Raw genomic sequence first — 12,376 nt, 5'->3', positions numbered from 1 at the left:
TCCACTTGCCTTGTGATATTCTATTACCCCGTTAAGTACTTGATGTCTGTCACCCACACCTATTCGCACACTCCCTCCCCTTTTGAAAATCCGTAATAAAAACTTGCTGGTTTTTGTGGCTTGTGGGGCATCACGGAACCTACCAACATGTGATGTCTCCCCCAGACGCCCAGCTTTAAAATTTCTCTCTTTTGTACTCTGTCCCTTTATTTCTCAAGCTGGCCGATGCTTAAGGAAAACAGAAAAGAGCCTACATGAATATCGGGGCAGATTCTCCCATACCATGGTGCCCAGATACATGGTCAAACATTCTACTGTTTCTGTTAGGGTACATTGCAATGAGATTAACAAATCAGGGGACTTTGAATAACGCAGGTTGCCCTCCATAATGTGAGTAGGCCTTATCCAATCAACTGAAGGCCTGAATAGAACAAAAGACTGACCTTCCGTGAACAAGAAGGAATTTTGCCAGTAGATGGCTCTCGGACTTGAACTGTAGCATCACCTTTTCCCTGGTCTCCAGCCTGCCAACCCACCCTGCAGATTTTGGACTTGGAAGCTCTATAATCAAGTAAGCCAAGTCCTTAAAATAAATATCTTTATAAACACACACACACACACACACACACACACACACACACACACACACAATCTTATTGGTTCTGTTTCTCTGGAGAACCCTGAATACATCTAGAGTTGGAGGGTTCAAGATGGCCTCACTCACGTGTCTGGCAGTTGGTACTGGCTATTGGCTGGGAAGTCTTAGTTCTCCACATGGCTTCTCATCTTCTTACGGTAGATGGAGCTTTTCCATTGCATGGTGGTCTTAGCATTCTAAGAAGATGAGAGTGGAAGCAAAGACCTAAAGCCTAGACTCCAAAATGTACAAGATCACACCATCATATTCTGTTGGTCAAAGCAAGTCATAAGACTACCCCAGATTCAAGAGGTGGGAAAATAAACTCCAATTTTTTATGAGAAGAGTGACAATGTCACATTACAAAGGGGTGTAGACACAGGAAGCTGTGATTCATAATAATTCCATACAATTATTATAATGATTTACATCCAGGTGCAGTGGCTCACGCCTGTAATCCCAGCACTTTTTGAGGCCAAGGCAGGCAGATGACCTGAGGTCAGGAGTTTGAGACCAGCCTGGCCAACATGGCGAAACCCTGTCTCTATTAAAAATGTACGACAATTAGCCCAGGCGTGGTGGCAGGTGCCTGTAATCCCAGCTACCCAGGAGGCTGAGGCAGGAGAATTGCTTGAACCCAGGAGGTGGAAGTTGTAGTGAGCCAAGATCGTGCCACTGCACTCCAGCCTAGGCGACAAGAGTGAGACTCTGTCTCAAAAAAAAAAAAAAATTATTTACAACAAAGTCTTTGATTTTTACCACTTAAATCTGGAAAACTATATTATTCAGAAAAAGAAATAATGAAATTCCGAATAAAACAAGCCACTGATAATTCACTTTATTAAACATTCAATTAAAATGTAATGGTTTTGGTTTCAAATTAATAGAGGGTAAGAACCTGATAGAACCTCAGTATAAGCACAAATCCTTAAAAGCTTTGATTGGTCCTATTTATTTCCTGTTATTTTCTTCAGATTATACTTACCTATTTTATTTTAAACTGTCTCTCTAGTAGAATAGAAAATGTATAATGATTCTCAATCATTTTTATTTGCCACAGTACTTCTGAGAAATCTGTAGTGGTTGCTTACAACAGCAGAAGTCTGTAAGAGAAGACAGTGAATAGAAGGGCAGTAAATATTAATATCTCTGGTGCGAACAGAAGAAACTTCTCTAGTTACAACCACCTCACATTCTGATGCTTCCCTCAGGGAGGGCACATGAACCCCACTCCCACCTCTCATGCTTACCCCTTTGAAAATCATTGTTGTAAAAATCCAAATTGTGTTTTATCAGCTTCCATGAGGGCATTCTGTACACACAATGTTAAACTGAGTCAATAGTATTTGGGTTTCTGGGCAGAACAATGGAGTATAACTGTAGTGTAAAAGGATCGTTTGCATTATTTAAACAATCCTTGACAGAAACTTTTCAGAAAAAAAAATATTAAAGTATTATTTATCTGAAATTTATTATCCTGAGTGTTAAAATAGACTAAAATGAATACCTAGATCTGATAATCCTTTGGCTAGACCGTGGTCCCTGGATTTTTAAAAAATGCAATAAAACCTCACAAAATCAGATTAATTAAGGGAGGGTTAGTTTCAGAGAGGGAAAAGTCAAAATTACTGAATTCTTAAAGAAATGTCATTTTAATTCAAGAATAATTTCCACCAGTGATTCTCACACTGTTTTGGTCTCAGGACACCTTCGCTCTTAAAAACTATTGAGGCCAGGCACGGTGGCTCATACCTGTAATCCCAGCACTTTGGGAGACCGAGGTGGGCAGATCACTTGAGGTTAGGAGTTCGAGACCAGCCTGGCCAACATGGAGAACCCACATCTCTACTAAAAATGCAAAAATTAGCTGGGTGTAGTGGTGGGCACCTGTAATCCCAGCTACTTAGGAGGCTGAGGCAGGAGAATCGCTTGAACCTGGGTGGTGGAGGTTGCAGTGAGCCAAGATGGTGCCACCGTACTCCAGCCTGGGCAACAGAGTAAGACTCTGTCTCACAAAAAAAAAAATTATTGAGAACCCCCAAAGTTCTTGTTTATATGCATAATATATATTGATGTTTACTACATTAGAAATTAAACCTAAGATGTTTAAAATATTTTATTTGTTTAAATATAAAACTTTTATATTTAAATACATCTTTAAAATAATAACTATATTTTCCAAAACAAAAAATTTGGTGAGAAGAGTGGCATTGGTTTACATTTTTTGTACTTTTTTTTAACATTTGGCTTAGCAGGATCGAGCTGGATTGTCATATCTGTTTCTCCATTCAACCTGTTGTTACAATATGTTCTTTTGGTTGGCTGAAGAAAAACCAGCACCACACAAATACGCAGTTGGGAAAGGAAGAGCATTTTATTTATTTTTTAACACAGGGTGTCACTCTGTTGCCCAGTTGGAGTGCAGTGGCACAATCCCAGCTTACTCCAACTCTTGGGCTCAGGCAGTCCTCCTGCCTCAGCCTCCCAAGTAGCTAGGACCACAGGTGTGCATCATTATGCCCAGCTAATCAAAAAAAAATTTTTTTTTGTAGGCATGGGGTCTTGCTATGTTGCCTAGACTGATCTCAAACTCCTGGGCTCAGGGATCCTCCCACCTCGGCCTCCCAAAGTGCTGCGATTACAGGCATGAGCCATGCATGGTGGAGAGAAGCACTTTAATAGCCTTCTCAGATAACTGTAGTTTCTCAAAGGCTAACAATTTGGAATCTAAAACTTTATCAGTTAACTTTTTGTACTCTGTTACATTAAAATGGTAGTCAATCTTGTCCTTTTTTTTTTTTTTTGAGACAGAGTCTTACCCTGTCCCCCAGGGTGGAGTGCAGTGGTGTGATCTCAGCTCATTGCAACCTCTGCCTCCTGGGTTCAAGCAATTCTCCTGCCTCAGCCTCCTGAGTAGCTGGGATTACAGGCACCCACCACCACGCTCAGCTAATTTTTGTATTTTTAGTAGAGACAGAGTTCTGCCATTTTGGCCAGGCTGGTCTCGAATTCCTGGCCTCCAGTGATCCACCTGCCTCGGCCTTCCAATGTGCTGGGATTACAGGCATGAACCGCTGCGCCCAGCCAATCTTGTCCTTGAATGGACTTTTTTACCCAGTGATGCTTTTGTAACATCATGCATTGGTCATTTAGAAAATACTGGTTCACTGAGTTATACAGCTTTTCCTAATGTTGACACGTATTATTATATAATATCAAAAAAATTTACAAAAATATCACCATCAATTTATCAGGCAATTGGGAAGTTGTCAAACTCATGATGACAGAAACAAGTTTTCCAAAATTATAATTTTCACTTGAAATCTCAAATTTTATTATTGCCAACAAATAACTTTAGTTGTTTTCATTGAAGAGATTGACTCACTTTGTTCATTTTCAAGAAAAGATCTGCTGTATCTAAGTCTGAACAACCATAGTTTGTCTTTTAGTCCTTCTGGTGTTCTGTGAAAAAAGTGGCTAGTTGAGCTAGTATTATTTCCTTGAGAAAACCCTTTGTATGCAACTGAGTGCATTATGTGTACTTCTTACTTCATCGCACAGACAAAAGACATATTTAAGGTGAGACAGAGTCTTACCCTGTCCCCCAGGCTGGAGTGCAGTGGTGTGATCTCAGCTCATTGCAACCTCTGCCTCCTGGGTTCAAGCAATTCTCCTGCCTCAGCCTAGACTGAGATTACAATTAATAATTTTTATTCCTTTATGAAGGGCATTCTTAAATGAAACTGGCTTTCCCCAGTGAGTATATGTAATGAAGGCAATGACTCAAGTATGGTTTGGTGTTACCCATGATTCATGCTAAGGGACCAGCATTTTACCCACTGTTGCTTTTGTACCATCCATGCAAATGTCAACAGTGAACATGGCAAATGGCATCTTAGTATTACCACGGTCAATGCTGCTCTTGTTTAGCCCTTTCCCTCATACGAATTTCCAGTGTGGCCTTCCAATGACCTTCAAGCATTGTTCTTATTTGATCCTTTGCCACCAGCGTGATTTTTAAAAATTATCAATTTGATGTTGTGTGATTGCGAGAGAGTGACGAATTGGAGAATGACTCTTTGGCATTGTAATGAATGATGATGCATTAATTTAAATATAGAATGGAAGAAGAGCAATCTAATGAGGGGAGGCAGCACACCTGTAGGGAGGAGCCTTATACATGCATTCAACATCTATTCCACATCTCTATGTGCCAGGCACTCTTCCAGATGCTGGATATATGACGGTGAACAACAAAAAAAGACAAAGTATCGGCTCTCATAGAGCTCACATTCTAGTGGAAACGGAAGACAAAAGAATAAGCACAAGCTAATAAATATATACTATTTTAGGTGATGATAAGATCCTTTTTAAAGTGGAGAAAGTAAGGGGGACTGGGTGATCATCAAAGGGCTTACAGATTGGTGACATTTGTTTTTTGTTTTTAGTTTTCTGAGGCAGGGTTTCATTCTGTCTCACCTAGGTTGAAGTGCAATGGCATCATCTTGGCTCACTGTAACCTCAAACTTCTGGGCTCAAGTGATCCTCCCACTTCAGCCTCCTGAGTACCTAGGACTACAGGTGTGTGCCACCACGCCTGGGTAATTTTGTTTCATTTTTCTATTTTCTGTAGAGAGAGGGTCTGGCTGTATTTCCCAGGTTGGTTGCAAACTTCTAAGCTCAAGCAATCCTATTGCCTTGGCCTCCTAAAGTGCTGGAATTACAGGCATGAGCCACTGCACCCAGCCAGATTGGTGACGTTCGAATAGAGGCTACTTTATAAAAATAAAAGGACAAATTGATAAATGAATATCCAATCAGGAGGGATTACAGCTAGCCTTCCATATATGTGGGTTCCTCATTTAGAGAGTCCAACCAACTACAGAAAATATTTGAAAAAAAAACAATAAAAATAATAATAAATAATAAAAATAATACAGATTAAAAAACAGTACAGGCCGAGTGTGGTGGCTCACGCCTGTAATCCCAGAACTCTGGGAGGCCGAGGTGGGTAGATCGCTTGAGGTCAGGAGTTCGACACCAGAGTGGCCAACATGGCGAAGCCCCATCTCTACTAAAAATACAAAAATTGGCTGGGCGTGGTGGTGCGTGCCTGTAGTCCCAGCCACTTGGGAGGCTAAGGCAAGAGAATCGCTTGAACCCAGAAGGCAGAGGTTGCAGTGGGCCGAAATCACACTACTGCACTCCAGCCTGGGCGACAGAGTGAGACTCTGTCTCAAAATAAATAAATAAATAATACAAAACAATACGGTAAATCAAGTGCAGTGGCATGCATCTGTAATCCCAGCTATTCAGGAGGTTGAGTCAGGAGGATTGCTTGAGCCCAGGGGTTTGAGTCCAGTCTGAGCAACACAGCAAGACCTTGTTTCTAAAAAATAAAAAATAAAAGAAAATAAACTTAAATACATTTTGAAATTAAAAAAAATCAATACACTGGCCAGGCGAGGTGGCTCACGCCTATAATCCCAGCACTTTGGGAGGCCGAGGCGGGCAGATCACCTGAAGTCAGGAGTTCAAGACCAGCCTGGCCAACATGGTGAAACCCCATCTCTACTAAAAATACAAAAATCAGCCGGGTGTGGTGGTGGATGCCTGTAATTCCAGCTACTTGGGAGGCTGAGCCCAGAGAATCACTTGAACCTGGGAGGCAGAGATGGCAGTGAGCTGAGATTGTGCCACTGCACTCCAGCCTGAGAGACACAGCAAGACTCCCTCTTGAAAAAAAAAAAAAAAAGGAAAAGGAAGAAAAACAACTATTTACATTGTATTAGGTATTATAAGTAATCTATAGACGTTTTGGAGTATATGGGAGGGTGTGCATAGGTCATATGCAAATAGTATGCCATTTATGTAAGGGACTTGAGCATCTATGCCTTTTGGTACCCAGGAATTGCCTGGCACCAATCCCTAGCAGATACTGAGCAAGGGACAATGGTATTTCCAATTAGGGAGATAAGTCAAGATTTTACAAAAGTGGTAGTATTTGAGTTGGCCCTTGTAAGAATTTTGAGTGAAGATTCATTGAAAGGGCCAATCCAGATAAAAGGAAGAGTGTGAACTGAAGCTGGAAAGTACATCCTGTGTTCAGGAGATGACCATCAATTTCTTTTAACAGAGACAAATGGGGTTAGATAGTTGCAGTCTTCGAATGCCATATTACTAGCTGAACTTCATTCTCTAGTCTGTGGGGAGTCATCAAAGGTTTATAAGCAGGAGTGTGACAGACCCGGAATTGAGCTTAAAAAAAAAAAAAATCACTTTTTTTTTTTTTTTTTTGGAGACAGAGTCTCGCACTGTAACCCAGGCTGGAGTGCAACAGCGTGATCTCAGCTCACTGCAACCTCCACTTCCCGAGTTCAAGCAATTCTCCTGCCTCAGCCTCCTGAGTAGCTGGGATTACAGGCATGTGCCACATGTAACCACAGCTAATTTTTGTATTTTTACTAGAGGTGGGGCTCATGCCTGTAATCCCACCACTTTGGGAGGCTGAGGCGGGTGGATCACGAGGTCAGGAGTTCAAGACCAGCCTGGACAAAAATCACCTTTTATAGAATGGATTGGAGGCAAGAACACCCAGTTAGAAGTCTATGGTAATACTCCAAGTGAAAGGTAATAAGACACATAGTGGAAATAAATAGGAAGATATATATGAAGACAGGCTCATCATGACTTGATTTTTTAAAAATTGCAGGGGCTAAAAGAAAGGAAATAGACAAAGATACTGAGCCAAGATGTTTGGGAAGATCTTAATGTAATTAACAGAGGAAATCACACGGGCACAAAAAGCAGGTTTGGGAGTGCAGGCATAACTTGGAGATGTTGCAGGTTCAGTTCCAGACTACCATAATAAAGTGAATATCACCATAAAGCAAATTGCTCGAAATTTTTGGTTTCCTGGTGCATAAAAAAAGCTATGTGTTTACACTATACTGTAGTCTAGTGCATTATTTCTAGTTTGCATTATTTCTTTTAAAAAAAAGTACATGCCTTAATTTTTTTTTTTTTTTTGAGACAGAGTCTCGCTCTGTCGCCCAGGCTGGAGTGCAGTGGCACCATCTCCGCTCACTGCAAGCTCCACCTCCTGGGTTCACACCATTTTCCTGCCTCAGCCTCCCGAGTAGCTGGGACTACAGGCGCCCACCACCGTGCCCAGCTAATTTTTTGTATTTTTAATAGAGACAGGGTTTCACCGTGTTAGCCAGGATGGTTTCGATCTCCCGACCTCATGATCCGCCCGCCTTGGCCTCCCAAAGTGCTGGGATTACAGGTGTGGGCCACCGCGCCCGGCTGCCTTAATTTAAAATACTTTTTTTTTTTTTTTTTTTGAGACGGAGTCTTTCTCTGTCGCCCATGCTGGAGTGCAGTGGCACCATCTCGGCTCACTGCAAGCTCCGCCTCCCGGGTTCACGCCATTCTCCTGCCTCAGCCTCCCGAGTAGCTGGGACTACAGGCACCCGCCAACACGCCCGGCTAATTTTTTGTATTTTTAGTAGAGACGGGGTTTCACCGTGTTAGCCAGAATGGTCTCGATCTCCTGACCTCGTGATCTGCCCGCCTCGGCCTCCCAAAGTGCTGGGATTACAGGCTTGAGCCACCCCGCCCGGCCAGTTTCTTTACTTATTCATAAGAAGCAACTCTTCATCCACAGTTTCATCATGAGGTTGCATCAATTCAGTCACATCTTCAGGTTCCACTTTTTTTTTTTTTTTTGAGACAGAATCTTGCTCTGTTGCCCAGGCTGGACTGCAGTGGCGCGACCTGGGCTCACTGCAACCTCCGCCTCCTGGGTTCAAGCGATTCTCCTGCCTCAGCTCCACTTCTAATTCTAGTTTTTTTGCTACTTCCACAGCATCTGCAGTTATTTTCTCCATGAAGTCTTGAACCCCCTCAAACACATCCAAGAGGATTGGAATTAACTTCTTCCAAACTCCTGTTATTATTGATATTCTGACCTCCTCCCATAAGTCACTAGTGTTCTTTTTAAATTTTTTTCATTAAATATATTTTTACTTTTTTTTTTTTTTTTTTTTGAGACATGGTCTTGCTCTGTCACCCAGGCTGGACTGCAGTGGCACAATCTCGGCTCACTGCAACCTCGGTCTCCTGGGCTCAAGCAATCCTCCCACCTCAGCCTCCCAAGTAGCTAGGTACATGCCACCACACCTGGCTAGTTTTTGTATTTTTTTGTAGAGACAAGGTTTTCTATGTTACCCAGGCTTGTCATGCACTCCTGAGCTTGTGATCCACCCACATTGGACTTCCAAAGTGCTAGGTTTACAGGTGTGAGCCATCTCACCAGGCCAAGTCACAAATGATCTTAAGGACATCTAGAATGGTGGTGAGTCCTTTCCAGAAGGTTTTTGATTTACTTTGCCCAGATCCATCAGAGAAATCACTATCTCTGGCAGCTATAGCCTTATGAAATATTTCTTTTTTTTTTTTTTTTTTGAGACGGAGTTTCACTCTTGTTGCCCAAGCTGGAGTGCAATGGCACGATCTCAGTTCACTGCAACCTCCACCTCCCGGGTTCAAGTGATTCTCCTGCCTCAGCCTCCCGAGTAGCTGGGATTACAGGCATGCGCCATCACGGCCGGCTAATTTTGTATTTTTAGTAGAGACGGGGGTTTCTCCATGTTGGCCAGGCTGGTCTCGATCTCCTGACCTCGTGATCCACCCACCTCAGCCTCCCAAAGTGCTGGGATTACAGACGTGAGCCACCGTGCCCGGCCTGAAATATATTTTTTAATAAGATCTGAAAGTCAAAATGACTCCTTGATCCATGAGCTGCAGAATGTCTGTTGTGTTTGCAAGCAGGAAAGCAACATTTATCCGTTTGCATACCTCCACCAGAGCTCTTGGGTGACCAGTTGCATTGTGAGTGAGAAGTTAATATTTTGAAAGAAATCCTTTTTTTCCTGAGCAGTAGGACTTAAAATAAAACATAAATAAAACGATGGACTTAAAATACTCAGTTACCCATGCTATAAACATACATGCTCTCGTCCAGGTTTTGTTGTTCCATTTATAGAGCACAGGCGGACTATATCTAGCATAATTCTTTTTTTTTTGAGATGGAGTTTCACTGTGTTACCCAGGCTGGAGTGCAGTGGCATGACCTCGGCTCACTGCAACCTCCACCCTCCGGGTTCAAATGATTCTCCTTACTCAGCCTCCTGAGTAGCTGGGACTACAGGTGCCTGCCACCGTGCCCGGCTAATTTTTTGTATTTTTAGTAGAGATGGGGTTTCACCATCTTGGCCAGGCTGGTCTTGAACTCCTCACCTCGTGATCCACCCACCTCAGCCTCCCAAAGTGCTGGGATTACAGGCGTGAGCCACCGCGCCCAGCCTTAGCATAATTCTTAAGGGCTCTAGGATTTTAGGGATGTAAATGAGCACTGGCTTCAGCTTAAAGTCACCAGTTGCATTAGCTCCTAACATGAGAGTCAGTCTGTTCTTAGAAGGTGTGAAGCCAGGTATTGACTTCTCTCTAGCTACGAAAGTACTACTTGGCATCTTCTTCCAATAAAAGGCTGGTTCATATATATCAAAAGTCTGTAGTTTAGTGTAGCCACCTTAATCAATTACCTTAGTTAGCTCTTCTGAATAACTTGCTGTGGCATCTACATCAGCACTTGCTGCTTCACCTTGCACTTTTAAGTAGTGGAAATAGCTCCTTTCCTTAAACCTCATGAATCAGCCTCCGCTAGCTTCCACCTTTTCTTCTGCAGCTTCCTCACCTGTCTCAGCCTTCATTTTATTGAAGAGTTAGGATTTTGCTCCAGATTAGGCTTTGGCTTGAGGGAATGTTGTGGCTGGCTTGACCTTCTATCCAGACCACTCAAACTTTCTCCATATCAGCAATGTCTGTTTCACTTTCTTTTTTTTTTTTTTTTTTTTTTTTGAGACGGAGTCTCACTCTGTCACCCAGGCTGGAGTGCAGTGGCGCGATCTCGGCTCACTGCAAGCTCCCCGCCTCCCAGGTTCACGCCATTCTCCTGCCTCAGCCTCTCCGAGTAGCTGGGACTACAGGCGCCCGCCACCACGCCCGGCTGATTTTTTGTATTTTTTTTAGTAGAGACGGGGTTTCACCGTGGTCTCGATCTCCTGACCTCGTGATCCGCCCGCCTCGGCCTCCCAAAGTGCTGGGATTACAAGCGTGAGCCACCGCGCCCGGCTGTCTGTTTCTCTTTCTCATCATTGTGTGTTTACTGGAGTAGCACTTTTAATTTCCTTCAAAAACTTTTCCTTTGCGTGCACAACTTGGCCAACTTTGGTGCAAGAAGACTGGCTTTCATCCTCTCTCGGCTTTCAACATAGCTTCTTCACTGAGCTTAATCATTTTCAGCTTTTTATTTAAAGTAAGAGATGTGTGACTCTTCCTTTCACTTGAACCCCCACTGTAGGGTTGTTAATTGGTCTAATTTCTTTCTTTTTTTTTTTTTTTTTTTTTTTTGAGACGGAGTCTGGCTCTGTCGCCCAGGCTGGAGTGCAGTGGCACGATCTCAGCTCACTGCAAGCTCCACCTCCTGGGTTCACGCCATTCTCCTGCCTCAGCCTCCCGAGTAGCTGGGACTACAGGCGCCCGCCACCACGCCCGGCTAATTTTTTGTATTTTTAGTAGAGACGGGGTTTCACCACGTTAGCCAGGATGGTCTCGATCTCCTGACCTTGTGATCCGCCCGCCTCGGCCTCCCAAAGTGCTGGGATTACAGGCGTGAGCCACAGCGCTCGGCCAATTGGTCTAATTTCAATATTGTTGTATCACAGGAATAAGGAGGCAAGAAGAGAGGGAGAAAGGCAGGGAGACTGCTGGTCTGTGGAGCAGTCAAAACATCCACAACATTTATGAATTAAGTTTACCATCTTATATGGGCATGGTTCATGGTGCCCTTAAACAATTATAATAGTAATATAAAAGATAACAGATCAGCATAACATATACAATAATTATGAAAAAGTTTGAAATATTGTGAAAATTACCAAATGTGGTGCAGAGACACACAGTAAGCCTGTGCGGTAGGAAAAATGGCGCAGATAGATTTGGTTCCATGCAGAGTTGCCACAAACCTTACATTTGTAAAAACAGTTACCTGGGAAGCGCAATAAAGGAAAGTGCGAGCCTATGGCAGATGCGCGTTGCATTTAGACATCCTTAGGACTCACACCAGCGAAGGGCCCCAGCTTTTCCATACCAGTAGCTGCAATTCTGAGATGAAAGTGCTTTTTCCCTCACCTTTACACCTTGCTTTCTGGAAAGATAAGACCATAATGGATTTTGAACTTGCTTTGATCATTAAAGCCCAGTATCTTACATTTCTCCGGAAAAGGAAGCAGTGTCTGCCATAGAACAAATAGTAGAATTTTAATACATAATCCCCTGACCGTAGAAACAACCTCAGGTCCTATCCTGGTTCTAGGTCACCGGTCATGGAAGAAGAAACTTTTCTTAGAATCTTTATCTTCCTGAGACAAGCTTGGAAATTACAACATATATGTACCATGAACGCGAAGTACCTGAGCTCAAAGCAGTTGAGCAATCTTAAGTGGGGGTGCCCGAAAGCGGTGCGTTCTGACCCCAAACGTCACAGTACCCGTACCTGGAGGGGCGGGTTGCGGCCCAGCTGCATCGCCCCGCGCAGAGCTGCATGCAGAAGAAAACTACATTTCCCAGAGACCTCTGCGCGGTAAGGAGCACCGCGAGGAGGGGCGAGATGGG

The 12,376-nt window shown here is 43.2% G+C and overlaps 1 long non-coding RNA gene across 2 annotated transcripts; it reads right to left on the bottom strand.

Annotated features, from left to right (window-relative positions):
* Nucleotides 1-721: 721 nt before the first annotated feature.
* Nucleotides 722-12,322, bottom strand: LOC129483560 (uncharacterized). 2 transcript variants are annotated; one of them, XR_008658090.2, is made up of 4 exons: nt 12,258-12,322; nt 11,751-11,909; nt 1,623-1,740; nt 722-834 (listed from the first exon to the last, which is right to left on the bottom strand). It is a non-coding gene; the product is annotated as an uncharacterized lncRNA (long non-coding RNA). The 2 variants fall into 2 exon arrangements; XR_010120936.1 differs by lacking the exon at nt 12,258-12,322 and adding an exon at nt 12,055-12,203.
* Nucleotides 12,323-12,376: the final 54 nt, after the last annotated feature.

Source organism: Symphalangus syndactylus, chromosome 5 (genome assembly GCF_028878055.3).
Source record: "Symphalangus syndactylus isolate Jambi chromosome 5, NHGRI_mSymSyn1-v2.1_pri, whole genome shotgun sequence".
Taxonomy (NCBI): domain Eukaryota; kingdom Metazoa; phylum Chordata; class Mammalia; order Primates; family Hylobatidae; genus Symphalangus; species Symphalangus syndactylus.
This window is presented reverse-complemented; position numbering and strand designations above follow the sequence as displayed.